Source organism: Callorhinus ursinus, unplaced genomic scaffold (genome assembly GCF_003265705.2).
Source record: "Callorhinus ursinus isolate GAN/ISIS: 27379988/994484 unplaced genomic scaffold, GSC_fseal_2.0 scaffold3, whole genome shotgun sequence".
NCBI lineage: Eukaryota > Metazoa > Chordata > Mammalia > Carnivora > Otariidae > Callorhinus > Callorhinus ursinus.
The window spans coordinates 7,930,938-7,949,363 of record NW_027397065.1 but is presented as its reverse complement, the minus strand read 5'-3'; the positions used below and the strand labels follow the sequence as shown (position 1 = coordinate 7,949,363).

General features: G+C 37.7%; 1 long non-coding RNA gene across 1 annotated transcript in view; it reads left to right on the top strand.

Moving 5' to 3' along the window:
• The first annotated feature begins 1,038 nt into the window (after window positions 1-1,038).
• The window catches only part of LOC141371347 (uncharacterized), a 95,645-nt gene continuing 78,257 nt past the window's right edge, over window positions 1,039-18,426 (top strand). Inside the window, exons 1-2 of the long non-coding RNA XR_012376244.1 lie at window positions 1,039-1,149; window positions 12,826-12,952. This is a non-coding gene — a long non-coding RNA (uncharacterized lncRNA). The remainder of the gene's footprint in view (window positions 1,150-12,825; window positions 12,953-18,426) is intronic.

The following is an 18,426-nucleotide window of genomic DNA, read 5'->3' as shown; positions in this document are numbered from 1 at the left end:
GCAAGATTATCAAAAAATTGTTGAATCCTAAGGTAATTTGGGGGGGAATTGGAGGGAAAAGTAAATTTGTATCCTTCTCCCATGTACTGCTTACCTGGAAATGACTCTCATTAAATATACCCATTCCTTTGCTAAGTATTTGGAAGAAATAAATTCGCTAAATAATTAATCAGACCAAGATGGCGACAAGTGATAGACTTAACTTTCTGTGGGAATAATTATATTTGAAAGTACAGTTTATTTGGAAAGCCCCTTGGCAATATATTCATTCATTCATTTGGCACATTCTTAGTGAATGTCTACTATGTGCCAGTCACTTTTCTGGCTCTGCTGACCCAGAGGCAAATAAGTTAAAGTTCCTGACCTCATGGACTTTACAAGTGAGCAATATGCATTAAGGACTTTAAAAAATTTCTACACTTTTTGGTTGTTAATATATCTGTATTAATCCAATCACATAAATACTTACAGATTTGCACAAAGATGGATGTATATGAATTCCCATTGCATCATTATTAAATGCTTCAATACTTTTGCATATGTTTTGAAATTCTCTGTAATAAGAAATGGATATTTCTATCTAGTAAAAAGGAATACTTTAATTGTCTTGATTTTTTTTCTGCCCTTTTTGAAATTTCTGAGCATACATTGCTTTTTCAATTATAAATGTTTTTAAATGCCTTTTAGTGTAAAGATGCAAAACTGATGAACTTTGGGGATAGAAGATATTTGTAAAAAGCAAACCCTCATGATTTCCCTGGCTTATACACATTGTCTTCCCCTGATTTTTGAAAGATTGCTACTGCTTGTGCCAGAATCCTGTAGTAGATTCTTCTGTATCATAAGAAGCTAGCTCAGAAAGGTTTGAGGTGCTGGGTATGAGTACAAATATTTGGGCTGGAATTGAGCTTTAAGTCAGAAGAAACTGTAGAAGGAGCCTGGGTGTTTTCCTACTTCTTACTAAGAAATGTAAATTGTCAGGTGCTCAAACGCAAAATATGTCATAATGTATTCACAAGTATTCCATTCTACTCCCAGGCAATGGAAGGATTGAAATCTCACCCCCTGTGAAGTTAGGTGGACTCTGTCACATGTTTTGGCTAATGAAATCTGAGCAGAAGTGCTATGTGTCAACCAGAGGTGGGAATGGTAAGAGCCTGTCTGTACTCTATGGGGTTCCCTTGCTATGATGATCATGAGGCTCTGTGTTAAGATGGAGCTTCTACAGCCTGGGTTTCTTAGTGACTTAGTGTAGGATTGAAATCTCCTGTGTTTCTCCTTTGATATTTAGTGTGGAAAGAATTAAAGGGTGTGTTAAGTTACTACATTTTAGAAGTTGTTTATTACCACATCACAGTCCAGCCCCATTGAACTAATAAAAAAGGTAAAGAAAAATTATGATATTTAGATATCTTAACAACACAGATTTCCATCCACAAATTCCTCACTGAATAGTTTGTCTTTCAAATGAATCATTTGATTTTTTTTTAACCCAAATGGTTATCATAATTTAAGTCAGGAAGAGTTGAAATCTCAGACATCAAGTCATTTATTTATACTTTTAGTATCCACCCCTTCTGGGGCAAAGAATGTCTCTAGGTTTTAACTTTAGCTTTCTCTGTGGGTCATATCAGTCACAAGCAGTTCATAAGATGGTGGGAGTTGTTCCGGCATGGCTCTAAAATAATAAAAAAAATATATATTGATCTCCACCCCTCACCCCCATGCCTGATATAGAGCTCTTGAAACAACTTGTAAATAGGGGTGCTAGGAGAATCTTTTTGTCCTAATATTTATCTTTGACCCCAGTTTCTGACACAGAGCTCTTAAGACCTTTGTAATCTCCAGAGTAATAGGAATGTCCAACACAGAGCTCCTAAATTCCTTGGAATTTCCTGGGTGATAGGAATGTCTTGTTCTAATGAGTTGACTGTAGGTGGTCTCCTGGGTGGGGCTGGACACCAAAAAGACCAAGTCATGATTAGAAGTTTGAGACTTTCAGCATCACGCTTCATTCTCTAGAGGTAGGAGAGAGGCTGGAAACAGTTAATATTCCATCATACCTATGTAATGAAGCCTCTATAAAAACCCCCATAGGACAGGGTTCATGGAGATTCTGGATTGGCAAACACAGTTATGCTGGAAGGTGGTATGTCTTTATAGAGACTGAATCTCCTGTGCTTGGGACCTTCCCAGATCTTATCCTATGTATCTCTTTATCTGACTGTTCATCTGTATCCTTTTATCACATCCTTTATTATATTATAAACTGGTAAACCTATATGTTTCTGTCAGTTCTGTGAGCTATTCTAGCAAATGATTGAATCTGAGGAGGGGTGTCATGGGAACCTCTACTTTGTAGCTAAGTTAGAAGTTGTGGGCAACCTGGAAACCTACTACTTACAATTGGCATCTAAAATTGGGGGCAGTATTGAGGACTGACCCCTTAACCTGCGGGGTCTGCACTAATTCTAGTTAGTGTCAGAATTGAATTGAATTGTGGGACACCCAGCTGGTGTCACAGAAAACTGCTTAGTGTGAGGGAAAAAAAAAAAGAAACTCCACACATCTGGTGTCAGAAGTATTGTAAGTGTGGTAGCAGTGTGAGAGTAAAGGAGAAACACAGAGAAGTGAGTTTTTCCTTACAAAAGGCCCATTACCTATAATCAAATCTGCCCATAGAGGGTCAGACAGCAGTGTGTGAGTTCTTTTGTGGCTCAGCCACAAAAGCCATCTACAAAAATAGGACCATTGCTTTAGATGTGGGTAAAGGATCTTTGAAATCTTGACCTTGGAGAATGGAGAATGCTTAGTATTTTTGTTTACTTATTTTTATTTATGTTAAACTAGAAGTTTCTAAGTATGATTCTGTGACTCACAGTTTACCTACTACTTTGTAACCATACTGTTATATTTGAAGTAAGTTGTCACAAACTGAAGGGACTTTTCTTTGTTAACTCTGCAAAGTATCTGTTATAAACAAGTAGCATGCTTTAATAAAATAGATAATTATGAAGCATCTAAGATCATACACACTTTCCTTGGTGTGTATGTTTTATTGGTTTTCTCTGCAAATAGATTTTTTTTTCATCCAGTCACCCCAAAGTTCCCAAATTTATATCAACTCAGTTTTTACCACCAGCAGAGACAAATTAGAATGGTTTAATCCTAAATACAACTTCCTGGAAAGAGAATCTGATTGGACAAATTGAGTGTAGTATCCAAATCTGGCCCAATTAATTGTGGCCTATGGCAGTGGGTTACTGAGTTACACATTAGTTCCATGACTCATCTCTGGATGGGGTAGAATATTTGCTCTCAGGAAAGGAGAGCAAAAGGTTGTCAGAAGGAGGCTGACAACCTACAATGTGTAGGCTGCAGATAAAAGTTGAAACACAGTACAGTTGGAAATCATTGCCCTAGTGTATTAGTAGTACAATTAAATTAGTAGTATACCCTCAAAGTATTTAATGATCACAACCATTTTATAAAATTGTTCCTTTGAGCTGTTATAGCTGTTAAAATATTTCTATATGGTTTTTAGTTAAATTAATAATATAAAGAGAAAACGTCATTTTAACAACCAAGCTGTATTTTAAAAAAATGACTTAGTATTCAATCATGATATCAATGAATATATAATAACATATGAAGATGAGAATGGATTTTGAGTAAAGTTTATAGAAAGTATATGAAATAGTGATTTGAATGATTTAAATATCACTAGAAGAGGTATTTTATAAATCGAACAATATATTTCAAATTCCAAATTCAAGGAAGTAAAGAAATTGTTAAAGATTTACATTAGGGCAATGTTTTCTAAACTATTAGTTTTATTTTTATTTTTTATTTTTTTTTAAAGATTTTATTTATTTATTTGAGAGAGAGAATGAGAGAGAGAGAACACGTGAGAGGGGGGAGGGTCAGAGGGAGAAGCAGACTCCCTGCTGAGCAGGGAGCCCGATGTGGGACTCGATACCGGGACTCCAGGATCATGACCTGAGCCGAAGGCAGTCGCTTAACCAACTGAGCCACCCAGGCGCCCTAAACTATTAGTTTTACAAACTGCTCCTCCAAAAGGTTCTTTGCTGTATGTAGGAGAACTGCTCACTACATTCACCTCTTCAAAATTCACATTTCATATTAGTATATCAGAAGCTCTGATATGTCCCATAGGAGTGAAAGTTGATTAACTTTGTAACCCAAGATTATTTGATTATGACTTTTTTTTTTCATTTAGCTAAATAAAAATGCTGCAGAATTAGTGTTATGAACTCAGCAAGTTGTCTTACTTTGAGGGCTTCATATCACTCACTACCTGTTAGTTTTTATATACTCCTATAGTCAATTGGAGTTACTATAGTCTAATAATACATGTTTTAGAAAAGAATGATAAGAACAAATGTCAAGCAAATGTTGGCATTTCCCAGGTTCCTCAAATCCTCTTTTGGTATTCAAATAGCCCCTAATAAGAACCATATCACTAGGAGGGCATGTTGTTGATGATTGATAATTGATGGATTATCAGTTTGTGTTGGACAACTCCACAGACCACCTAAATGAGCATATGTTGTGAAGTTAGGCTTAGTCATTTTATTTTATTTTTTTAAAAGATTTTATTTATTCACTTGTCAGAGAGAGAGAGAGAGAAAGAGAGCAAGCGAGCACAAGCAGGGGGACTGGCAGGCAGAGGGAAAAGCAGGCTTCCCGCTGAGAAAGGAGCCCGATGTGGAACTCGATTCCAGGACCGTGGGATCATGACCTGAGCTGAAGGCAGACACTTAACGACTGAGTCACCCAGGCGTCCCTAGGCTTAGTCAAATTAATCTAAACTTTTATATACTGCAAGCATCTCATCTCCATGGATACCATTACAAACAGATGTTCTTAGCTGAAGTCACTTTGAAAGAATTCAAGTGATGGAAAAGATAAAAAGATAAGACTTCACTTTACTCTTTACCAAGCAAGTTATATATTTAGTCATTCGTACATTTATCCAACTAATATTTGTTGAACGTTTACTATGTGCTGGGCACAATGTAGAGATAAGCAGTCCTGCCCTTTCAGAATTGACATTTTGTCATGAGAAGGAGGCTTGCCTACTACAATCTAATGCTAAAATATTATACTATAGAAAACTTCAGTTCCTGGAATGCTTGAGTTCCTCAGATCTCCGAGACCTCAGGCATCAGTGCTTCCTCCGCGACTGTTGGAGGAGCAAGATGGTGGAGGAGTAGGAGACCTAAATTTTGTCTGGTCCCAGGAATTCAGCTACATAGGGATCAAACCATTCTGAACACCTACAAACTCAAAAGGAGATCAAAGAAAAGAATAGCAGCAATCCTATGAACAGAAAAGCGACCACTTTCTGGAAGGTAAGATGTGCGGAGAAGTGAATCTGAGGTGATATTCGGGAGGATAGACGGTTGGGGAGGGGGGCCTCCGTTGGCCGCTTCTGGCAAGTGATAGAGCCGCGGAGCACAAAATCGGAACTTTTAGAAGTCGGCTCTGCTGAGGGACATCGCTGCAGTGGCTAAGCGGGGGGTGGAACCCTCCCTGAGACAGTGGGGTCTCAGGACCCTCCTGGTCACAGAAAGACCAGGGGTGCCTGAGTGCGGCAGAGCTCCCAGGTATCAGTGTGGGGAAGCCGGCTGCTGAGACGGAGCCGAGGAGCGGGCTCTCAGCTCGGGGTTGCCATAAACCGTGATCCGGGGCACAGTCAGGCCACTGTTCCTCCATCAGGGCCCAACAAGCGGCAGATCCGGGGAGACTCCCCTTCCTCCCCTAGGAGTAGTGGTGCAGGAGCGCACTGCAGGGATCTGCTGGGTTTGAAGACTCCAAACGGGGTCGGGTGCCAGAGGTAGAAAAGCTCGGTCACGGGCCAGGTGAGCATGGAGTGCGGCTGGAGACCGGGGAGACGGGAGTGATTGACTGCTTTTCTCCGGGGGTGCACTGAGGAACGGGGCCGAGATCTTGGCTCCTCGGGGGCGGAGATTGAGAGGTCACCATTTTCACTCTCGTCCTCCAAAGCTGTACGGAAAGCTTGCAGGGAACAAAAGCTCCTGAGAGCAAACCCGAGCAGATTACTTAGCCCAGACCCAGCAAGGGCGGGGCAATTCTGCCTCCGGCAAAGACATTTGAGAACCACGGCAACAGGCCCCTCCCCCAGAAGATCAGCACGAACAGCCAGCCAAGATCAAGTTTATCAATCAAAGAGAACGGCAAAACTCCAGCGCTAGTGGAATATAGCACACAGAATTCATGGCTTTTTCCCCATGATTCTTTAGTCTTTCAAAGTTAATTTTTTAAAAATTTCTTTATTTTATCTTTTTCTTTTTTTTTAAATTTTTCTTCTTTCCTTTTTCAACCAACATCTTACCTTATCAATTCCTTTTTAAAAATATTTTTAATTTTAATTTTTACAGTCATATTCTATCCTTTCACTGTATTTAACCTTATTTTTTGCATATATGTAAGTTTTTCTTTCTTTAAAATTTTGGGGTAGTTTCTTCTAACAGACCAAAATATACCCTAAATCTAGTGTATAACTTTCTTCTAATTTCCTGCCTGATCACATTCTCACCTTTTTTTTTTTTTAATTTTATTCTTTCTTTTTTCAACCAACTTCTTATCAATTCCTTTTTTAAAATCTTTTTTAATTTTCATCTTTACAGTCATATTCCATCCCTTCATTGTATTTACCCTTATTTTTTGTACATATATAAGTTTTCTTTCTTTAAAATTTTGGGAGGCAGTTTCTTCTAACAGACCAAAATACACCCAAAATCTAGTGTGTGGCTCTGTTCTACTCACCAGCCTGATCATATTCTTTTTTTTTTTTTTCTTTCTTTTCCCCCTAGTTTTGGATCTCTTCTGATTTGTTTAGTGTATATTTTTCTGGAGTCATTGTTACTCTTTTAGTGTTTTGTTCTCTCATTCATCTGTTCTTCTCTGGACAAAATGACAAGGCAGAAAAACTCACCTCAAAAAAAAGAACAAGAGGCAGTACCAACTGCCAGGGACCTAATCAATATAGACGTTAGTAAGATGTCAGACCTAGAGTTCAGAATGACGATTATAAAGATACAAGCTGGGCTTGAAAAAAGCATAGAAGATAGTAGAGAATCCCTTTCTGGAGAAATAAAAGAACTAAAATCTAACCAAGTTGAAATCAAAAAGGCTGTTAATGAGCTGCAATCAAAAATGGAGGCTCTAACTGCTAGGATAAACGAGGCAGAAGAGGGAATTAGTGATATAGACCAAATGATGGAGAATAAAAAAGCTGAGAAAAAGAGAGATAAACAACTACTGGATCATGAAGGGAGAATTTGAGAGATAAGTGATACCATAAGATGAAACAATATTAGAATAATTGGGATCCCAGAAGAAGAAAGAGAGAGAGGGCAGAAGGTATATTGGAACTAAGTATAGCAGAGAACTTTCCTAATTTGGGGAAGGAAACAGGCATCAAAATCCAGGAGGGACAGAGAACCCCCCTCAAAATCAATAAAAATATGTCATTTCCTGGGCATCTAATAATAAAACTAACAAGTTTCAGAGACAAAGAGAAAATCCTGAAAGCAGCTTGGGAGAATAGGTCTGTAACCTACAGTGGTAGAAATATTAGATTGACAACAGACCTATCTACAGACACCTGGCAGGCCAGAAAGGACTGGCATGATATATTCAGGGCACTAAATGAGAAAAATATGCAGCCAAGAATACTATATCCAGCTAGGCTCTCATTGAAAATAGAAGGAGAGTTAAAAAGCTTCCAGGACAAAAAAAAAATAAAATAATTTGCAGACACCAAACCAGCCCTACAAGAAATACTGAAAGGGGTCCTCTAAGCAAAGAGAGCATAAAAGTAACCTAGACCAGAAAGGAACAGAGACAATATACAGTAACAGTCACCTTACAGGCACTACAATGGCACTAAATTCATATCTTTCGATAGTTACTCTGAATGTAAATGGGCTAAATGCCCCAATCAAAAGACACAGGGTATCAGATTGGATAAAACAACAAGACCCATCGATATGCTGTCTGCACGAGACTCATTTTAGACCCAAAGACACCTCCAGATTTAAAGTGAGGGGGTGGAAAACCATCTACCATGCTAATGGACATCAAAAGAAAGCTGGGGTGGCAATCCTTATATCAGACAAATTAGATTTTAAACCAAAGATTATAATAAGAGATGAGGAAGGGCACTATATCCTACTTAAAGGGTCTATCCAACAAGAAGATCTAACAATTTTAAATATCTATGCCCCTAACATGGGAGCAACCAATTATATAAACCAATTAATAACAAAATCAAAGAAACACATTGACAAAAATACAATAATATTAGGGGACTTTAACACCTCCCCCTCACTGAAATGGACAGATCATCTAAGCAAAAGATCAACAAGGAAATAAAGGCTTTAAATGACACACTGGACCAGAAGGACTTCACAGATATTTTCAGAACATTCCATCCCAAAGCAACAGAATACACATTCTTCTCTAGTGCACATTGAACAGTCTCCAGAATAGATCACATCCTGGGTCACAAATCAGGTCTCAACTGGTACCAAAAGACTGGGATCATTCCCTGCATATTTTTGGACCACAATGCTTTGAAACTAGAACTCAATCACAAGAAGAAAGTTGGAAAGAACTCAAATACGTGGAAGCTAAAGAGCATCCTACTAAAGAATGAATGGGTCAACCAGGAAATTAAAGAAGAATTAAAAAAATTCATGGAAACAAATGAAAATGAAAACACAACTGTTCAAAATCTTTGGGATGCAGCAAAGGCAGTCCTAAGAGGAAAGTATATAGCAATACAAGCCTTCCTCAAGAAACAAGAAAGTATACACATCCTAACCCTACACCTAGAGGAGCTGAAGAAAGAACAGCAAATAAAGCCTAAACCCAGCAGGAGAAGAGAAATAATAAAGATCAGAGCAGAAATCAATGAAATAGAAACCAAAAAATAGTAAAACAGATCAATGAAACTAGGAGCTGGTTCTTTGAAAGATTTAATAAGATTGATAAGCTCCTGGCTAGACTTATCAAAAAGAAAAGAGAAAGAACCCAAATAAATAAAATCATGCATGAAAGGGGAGAGATCACAACCACCACCAAAGAAATACAAACAAGTATAAGAACATACTACAAGCAACTATATGCCATTTGCAAATTAGACAATCTGGAAGACATGGATGCATTCCTAGAGAAGTATAAACTACCAAAACTGAACCAGGAAGAAATAGAAAACCTGAACAGATCCATAACTAGTAAGGAAATTGAAGCAGTCATCAAAAATCTCCCAACAAACAAGAGCCCAGGGCCAGATGGATTCCCAGGGGAACTCTACCAAACATTTAAAGAAGAATACATATTCTTTTGAAACTGTTCCAAAAAATAGAACTGGAAGGAAAACTTCCAAACTCATTTTATGAGGCCACCTTTACCTTGATCCCAAAACCAGACAAAGACCCCATCAAAAAGGAAAACTACAGACCAATATCCCTGATGAACATGGATGCAAAAATTCTCACCAAAATACTAGCCAAGAGGATCCAACAGTACATTAAAAGGATTATTCACCATGACCAAGTGGGATTTATTCCTGGGCTGCAAAGTTGGTTTGACATCCACAAATCAATCAAGGTGATACAATACATTAATGAAAGAAAGAACAAGAACCATATGATCCTCTCAATAGATGCAGAAAAAGCATTTGACAAAAGTACAGCATCCTTTCTTGATCAAAACTCTTCAGAGTATAGGGATAGAGGGTACATACCTCAATATCATAAAAGCCATCTATGAAAAACCCACAGTGCATATCATTCTCAATGGGGAAAAACAGAGCTTTCCCTGGCAGGGATGTCCACTATCACCACTGCTATTCAACATAGTACTAGAAGTCCTAGCCTCAGCAATCAGACAACAAAATGAAATAAAAGACATCCGTATTAGCAAAGAAGTGAAATTCTCACTCTTTGCAGTTGATATGATACTTTATGTGGAAAACCTAATAAACTCCACCCCAAAACTGCTAGAACTCATACAGGAATTCAGTAATGTGGCAGGATATAAAATCAATGCACAGAAATCCGTGGCATTTCTATTCACCAACGACACAGAAGAAAGAGAAATTAAGGAGTCAATCCCATTTACAACCGCATCCAAAACCATAAGATACCTAGGAATAAAACGAAAGAGGCAAAGAATCTGTACTCAGAAAACTATAGAATACTCATGAAAGAAATTGAGGAAGACACAAAGAAATGGAAAAACATTCCATGCTCATGGATTGGAAGAACAAATATTGTGAAGATGTCTATGCTACCTAGAGCAATCTACACATTTAATACAATCCCTATCAAAATACCATCCACTTTTTTCAAAGAAATGGAACAAATAATCCTAAAATTTATATGGAATCAGAAAAGACTCCAAATAGCAAGAGGAATGTTGAAAAAGAAAAGCAAAGCTGGTGACATCACAATTCCGGACTTCAAGCTCTATTACAAAGCTGTAATCATCAAGACAGTATGGTACTGGCACAAAAACAGACACACAGATCAATGGAATAGAATAGAGAGCCCAGAAATGGACCCTCAACTTATGGTCAACTAATCTTCGACAAAGCAGGAAAGAATGTCCAGTGGAAAAAAGTCTCTTCAACAAATGGTGTTGGGTAAATTGGACAGCTACATGCAGAAGAATGAAACTGGACCATTTTCTTACACCACACACAAAAATAGACTCAAAATGGATGACAGACCTAAATGTGAGAGAGGAATTCATCAAAATCCTAGAGGAGAACATAGGCAGCAACCTCTTCGACCTCAGCCACAGCAACTTCTTCCTAGAAACATTGCCAAAGGCAAGGGAAGCAAGGGCAAAAATGAACTACTGGAATTTCATCAAGATAAAAAGCTTTTGCACAGCAACAGAAACAGTTAACAAAGCCGAGAGACAACCGACAGAATGGGAGAAGATATTTGCAAATGACATATCAGATAAAGGGCTAGTATTCAAAATGTATAAAGAACTCATCAAACTCAACACCCAGAGAACAAATAATCCAATCAAGAAATGGGCAGAAGACAAAAACAGACATTTCTGCAAAGAAGACATCCAAATGGCCAACAGACACATGAAAAAGTGCTCAACATCACTTGGCATCAGAGAAATCCAAATCAGTACCTCAATGACATATCACCTTACACCATTCAGGGTGGCTAAAATGAACAAGTCAGGAAATGACAGATGTTGGCGAGGATGCGGAGAAAGGGGAACCCTCTTACACTGTTGGTGGGAATGCAAGCTGGTGCAGCCACTCTGGAAAACAGTATGGAGGGTTCTCAAAAAGTTGAAAATAGAGCTACCCTACGACCCAGCAACTGCACTACTGGGTATTTCCCCAAAGATACAAATGTAGTGATCCATAGGGGTAGGTGCACCACATTGTTCATAGCAGCAAAGTCCACGATAGCCAAACTATGGAAAGAGTGAAGATGTCCATCAACAGATGAATGGATAAAGAAGAGGTGGTATATATATATATAATGGAATATTATGCAGCCATCAAAAATCCTGAAATCTTGCCATTTGCAACGATGTGGATGGAACTAAAGGGTATTATGCTAAGCGAAATAAGTCAATCAGAGAAAGACAAGTATCATATGATCTCACTGATATGAGGAATTTGAGACAGAGGATCATAGGGGAAGGGAGGGAAAAATGAAACAAGACGAAATCAGAGAAGGAGACAAACCATAAGAGACTCTTAATCTCAGGAAACAAACTGAAGTTTGCTGGAGTGGAGGGGGGTGGGAGGGATAGGGTGACTGGGTGATGGGCATTGCGGAGGGTATGTGCTATGGTGAGCTCTGTGAATTGTGTAAGACTGATGAATCACAGACCTGTACCCTTGAAACAATACATTATATGTTAATAAAAAAATATTATACTATATTCCAAGAATAAATACAGATTTCTTGGGAGGTAGGCATTGGGGCTAGTATTAAGGAGGTTTGAGGTTAACTGTTAGCCAATTACTGAAGGTTTAGCATAATGGTTCTCAAACTTTAGTGTGAGTATGCATTAGAATCATCTAGAGGGCTTGTTAAAACAGAAATTGCTGCCCCTAAACCCCAGAGTTCCTAATTCAACAAGTCTAGTGTGGAGACTGGGAATTTGTATTTCTAACCAATACCTAGGAAATGCTGATGCTGCTGGTCTTGGGACCACACTTTGATAATCACTGACATAGGGAGTGTATTAGTTAACTATTGGCTAGTATAACAAATTATCCCAAACTTGGATGACTTAAAACAATGAATATTTACTATTTTACATAGTTTTTCTGGGCCCAGGAACCTGGGAGTGCCTTAGCTGTGTGGTTTTCTCCTGAAGTCTCTCATTGGGTTGCAGTTAAGACATTGGTTAGAGGGCGACTCGGTGGCTCAGTTGTTAAGCGTCTGCCTTCAGCTCAGGTCATGATCCCAGAGTCCTGGGATTGAGCCCCACATCGGGCTCCCTGCTCGGTGGGAGGCCTACTTCTCCCTCTCCCACTCCCCCTGCTTGTGTTCCTGCTCTCGCTATCTCTCTGTGAAATAAATAAATAAAATCTTAAAAAAAAAAAAAAGACATTGGTTAGAGCTGCAGTCATCTGAAGGCTTGACTGGGACTGGAAGATCCACTTCCTTGGTGGTGGATCCACACATGACTATCAGCAGGAGGCCCCATTTCCTCACTGGCTGTTGGCAGAAGGATTTATTTCCTTATCACAGCTAAACCTTCGTTATCTCTTCATAGGGCTGTTTAACTACCCTCAAGTCATGATAGCAGGCTTCCCCCCAGCAAGTGATCCAAGATCAAGAACAGGAGGAACCTGCAAAGACTTTTATGAACATCATACATGATTACTTCAACCACATTAAAAGTGAGTCACTAAGTCCAGGCCCACTTAAGGGGAGGGGAGTTAGCATCCACCTTTTGGAGGGAGGAGTATCAAGAAACTTGTGAATGTATTTTAAAACCAGTATAGAGATTATACTCTAGTACTTCACTAATAATTAATTGTTACTTAATTATTAGTAAATCAATCAGTGACTGACTCTTCCAGGATGGTAATATGATAGAAGTAGAAATGCCGAATGGTGGGAATTCAATAGCCATAATTGATTATTACTATACTTTTACTTTCCATGACTTCAAAATATTTTGAAAACGGTAGTAGTATAACAATATTACCCATATTTTGAATATTACTCATATTTTGACTATTCCTATTTTGTTTAAATAAAGAGACTAGGATGTCTCTATTTCATGTGTGTATCTGTGGATGGATGAACCTATGAAGCTCTGAGTGTAAGTTTGAACTAGTAAAGGTTAAGAACATGAGGTCTGATGTTTGAATCCTAGCTCCATCCTTTACTAGCTGTGTCATCTTAGGTAAGTTATTTAGCCTCTCCAGAATTCAGTCAGCTTCCTCATCTGTAAAATAGGTTTAATAATAATACCTACTTTATAGAATTGTTCTGAAGATTAAATGAGACACTAAATGTTAAAGAGCTTAGAAAGTACTTGAATATTTTTGTTTCATTATTTATGGATATATACGTATTCATTAAAATAGAACAATTCAGAAGGGATTAAAATGAAAAATATAAGTTTAATTTAGAGCATAGCAGACTTTATTGAATGTTTGGAGAGATAAAAAAATTTATATCTCAGTCAGACAGCTTTAAATTGTATTAAACTCTGTTTAAAGGAAAACAAACCAATTCAGCTCTTTCTTGTAACTTACACTCTAGCCCTTGCTATATGGTTCTCCATTCTTCCTCCACTCTTAAGAAACACCCCCTTCCTCAAATTTCTTGCATTTTATTATTTATTTATTTATTTATTTATTTATTTTTTAAAGATTTTATTTATTTGACAGAGAGAGACACAGCAAGAGAGGGAACACAAGCAGGGGGAGTGGGAGAGGGAGAAGCAGGCTTCCCGTGGAGCAGGGAGCCTGATGCTGGGCTCTGTCCTAGGACGCTGGGATCATGACCTGAGCCAAAGGCAGATGCTTAACGACTGAGCCACCAAGGCGCCCCAAATTTCTTGCATTTTAATGCAGAGAAATGTAGTCCTCCCTTTCTTTCTTTTTTTCTTCTCACCTGAATTTTTCTGTTCAAATGGGTCAGCAGGATATTTTCCTATACAAATATCATTCTTTCTCTCTCTAAGAAGAATTCTAGTGCCAGCTATTTAATATATATTTTAAATTCTGCCATTATAGATTAATTCTTAAAATATCTATTAGCAACCACGGCTACTGATTATGCACTGTTTATTGTAACCATGAATAAGCTGAGCCTATGATCTACTCAAATAGAAAGGTGGGAAATAGTAGGTCTGGTGCATACCATGTGTAATGCTTGCATATATTCTTGATAAGTCCTGAGGAATGATGTATCATGAACATTGTTTTTAATAATCCCAATTGTCACTTTGTATTCCATGTCACATAATTCTGACTGATAAAAATTTTAAAACCTCAATTTACCAGAAGGCAACTAACCTCAATTTGAAGTTTTAAAATATACTTTCTTTAGAGGACAAAAATAAAAGCCAGGGTTATTGGCTCTTAGATTCTGGCTGAGGATTCTGTGTTTTTAACATCAGAGGTATAGAAAAAATGATTAGTGGTCAGGATGATGGCTGAGGTGTTGTCAAGTCTTGTCATCAAAAAAGGCTTTCTTATGTTGTGTATCTTTTACTTAATGCTTCTCAGTTGCATCTTAAGATTGGAATCAGAATCACCCCAGAGTTACATACATGAATACCAAACTCAAGTGGAGTCTTTTAAGGGGGAGCCCCAGCATCTGCACTGTAGCAAGTTCTCCACTAATTCTTCTGTACTACAAAATTTGCTCTGCTTAATAAAACGGTTTTAGAAAAGATGTCCAATAGCAAACTTGAATCACAAAAAGGATTTTCTCATTCATGATTAGTTAGCCAAAGATTATATTAAACAATCTAATTGTTCTTGCTAATTGAAATTTTATTATAATATGATGGGTTGATCAATACCCTTTAGTTAGACAGTCAGTGTAACAATGAATATTTCATGATTGGTTTTAATGAGACAGCTATTAGAAGAGTGGAGAGGTATAGCATGAGAAAAAGTTAAGAACCCAGGTCTCCTTACTTCTAGTCCAGTGCTATTTGTGTTGGTTTTATCTTTCTATGGTTGTCTTTTGCCTCTCATGCTGTTTTTAGTTTTAACAAAATTAAAACTTCACTCAATTATTTTGATTTTATCTTTTTCAGGTTTCATTAGGGATTTGTGTGTGTGTGTGTATATGTGTGTGTGTGTGTGTGTGTGTGTGTGTGGTATAGTTAGAAAGATCATAGGCTCTGAAATCAAACTGAATTGTGAATTCCAGTTCTGCCACTTACGATATGAGTGACTGTGAGCAAATTTAATAAGTTCTGTGAGCCTCAGTCTGTTAATGGGATAATTCCTACATTATAAGGTTATTATAAGGATGAAGCAAATAGATGCTTACATTTGTTTCCTTTACTTTTTCCTTAAGAGAAATTCTGGCCAATATAAAAAAATTTTTAGATTAATTTAACTCGACTAATGGTATTTATCATTTTCAAATTAGCAAATTATTTGTGTTTGCTTTTTCCTAATAGGCAGTTTGAAGATGAGTAAGGGTGTTTTTCTGATTAGTTGTTCTTTTGATTTACAGTATGTAATTTTGATCTAGCTTCTTTGTAAGGAGAGCATGTATCAAAGTTGCAAGGTACCGAGCAGTCTCTTACTCAAACTGTATCTTCTTTTTTTTTCTTCTTTTTTTAAAAGATTTATCCATTTAGTTTGAGAGAGTGAGAATGAGAGAGAGAGAGAGAGCACATGAGAGGGGGGAGGGCCAGAGGGAGAAGCAGGTTCCCCGCTGAGCAGGGAGCCCGATGCAGGACTCCATCCCGGGACTCCAGGATCATGACCTGAGCCTAAGGCAGTCGCTTAACCAACTGAGCCACCCAGGCGCCCACAAACTATATATTCTTTAAGCAAGTATCAGTATCCATGCTTTAGGAGGTGCAAAGGAGAGAATTTTAAGTTATATGTGCCCTCGGGTGTCTTGGATTCACTGATAAAGAGACACAATAAACAGATGGAAAGGTAAATAAAAATAGAAGACTTAAATAACATTTAAAGCAACTTTAGAAGAGCTGACTGACCCGGGCAGTGACTAATTGTCATAATGGGCACCATTAACATGAATACATGCTAATGCAATTCTCTGAAGAATAGTCAACTTTTACATAACATAAAAGCATCCACCTGAAGCTGATATTGGGCAACCATAATTACATTTTCAACCCTCCTATCTCCAGGACAATCCAGGGAGGGCTCAAAGGAATGCTGTCCATAGTTATTTACCAATCTCTATTGTAAGTTCATGAGACATAAAACTGGACCTTACTTTTTAGTGTTAGAAATTATTCATGAGAATAACATTGAAGTATGTAGTATTTAATCTTTCTTTGTAATGATCATAACAGGCAAAGAGAAGAAGGACTAAAATGATCAAGCAGATGGAATGTTTCCTTTGTCCTGCTTATGGTATTAGAGTGCATGATATAAATAACAACTTATACTTTGATTCTAAACACCCTTTAATAAGTGAGTGGGGAAGCTGGATCTGTATACCTAGACAAAGTAAAATTAGAAAATCAAACGAAGTTTAAATTAATTAATTTTAGGCACCTAATTTGAATATTTCAGGTATTTATTTTTCTCCACGCTTTCCCTTGCTATCAGCGATTTTTTTTTTAGAATTTATTTTATTTAGTTTTTTTAAGTTTTTTTTTTATTTATTCGTTCGAGACACAGAGATACAAAGAGAGAGAGAATATGAGCAGGGGGAGAAGCAGAGGGAAGGGGAGAAGCAGGCCCCCCGCTGAGCAGGGAGCCCAATGCGGGGCTCAATTCCAGGACCCTGGGCTCATGACCTGAGCTGAAGGCAGACGCTTAACCATCTGAGCCATCCAGGTGCCCCAGGTTTTATTTTATTTTTAAGTAATCTCTACACCCAACGTGGGGCTTGAATTCACAAACCCGAGGTTAAGAGTTGTGTGCTGCACTGAGTCAACCAGGCACCCCTCACCAGTGATCTTTTTTTTTTAATTTCATATATTTTCCTCCTTTATTTCATTTAGGTTTTGTAGGATTTGTATATGTGTGTGAGTGTTACCTATATGAACACTTCCATATTTTCTGGTTCCATTAGATGTTCCATGCCCATACTGAATTTTTTCTGCTCTAGCCTTAGAATCAGCCATTTCTCCAAAGAGTCCTGGTTCCTTTTATTTATATCTTTAGAAACCAAGATCTGAGGTGTGTTCATTACTACTCAGGTGTCATTGCTTCTAGACCGTATTAGTGGACATAAAAAGGAAACACATTCTCCCTCTCTCCATCTCTCTGTATATAAAAACTGTGATTCATACCAGTATCTTCCAATTCCAATCCAACACCACTGGATCCATTCTAGCCTTCCCCCTTTAATTATTTGTAAAATAGATACCTGGCTTTCATTTCCAGAATATATTTATTTGTTCAGTCCTAGAATATAGTTTCAGAATAATTTATTAGTTAGGATATAGTACTCTGTACAGTTTCTTTTGTCTTTAGACTTAAAATATATATTAAAAATATTTTTATCTGAAGTTACTTAGGTTAGTTCTTTTTTCCTTTGTCCCCTTAAATAGGGTTATGTTATTCATGTCTAATATAGTTAGGCTTATTTGTTGCTGTTTGTTTTTGTTTTTTTTTTTTTAATATTTTTTTTAAGATTTTATTTATTTATTTGAGAGAGAGAATGAGATAGAGAGAGAGCATGAGAGGGGAGAGGGTCAGAGGGAGAAGCAGACTCCCTGCTGAGCAGGGAGCCCGATGCGGGACTCGATCCCGGGACTCCAGGATCATGACCTGAGCCGAAGGCAGTCGCTTAACCAACTGAGCCACCCAGGCGCCCTTATTTGTTGCTGTTTGTATTCCATTCTGGGTTTTCTCCAAGTCCTGGTTGATTTTAAAAATTTACGTGTATTTTGTGTATGTGAAATAATGTTATTGTTCTAAAAATCAGAATTGTATAAAAAGATATATTTAGAGATAATCCCACTTATCCATTCTACCTGCTCCTTTTCCTCCGTTCCTTCCATTCTGTTCCTATCCCTTGTAGCTACTCAATTTCATTCATTTCTGGTTTATCCTTTTTATGTCTTTTTGCTAAAACTAGCAGATACATGTGTATTTCCTTATATTTCCCTTTACTTTTTCTTACATGAATGGCAGAATACCATAGGTACTCTTTTGCATTTTGCTGCTTTCTCTTATCACAGAAA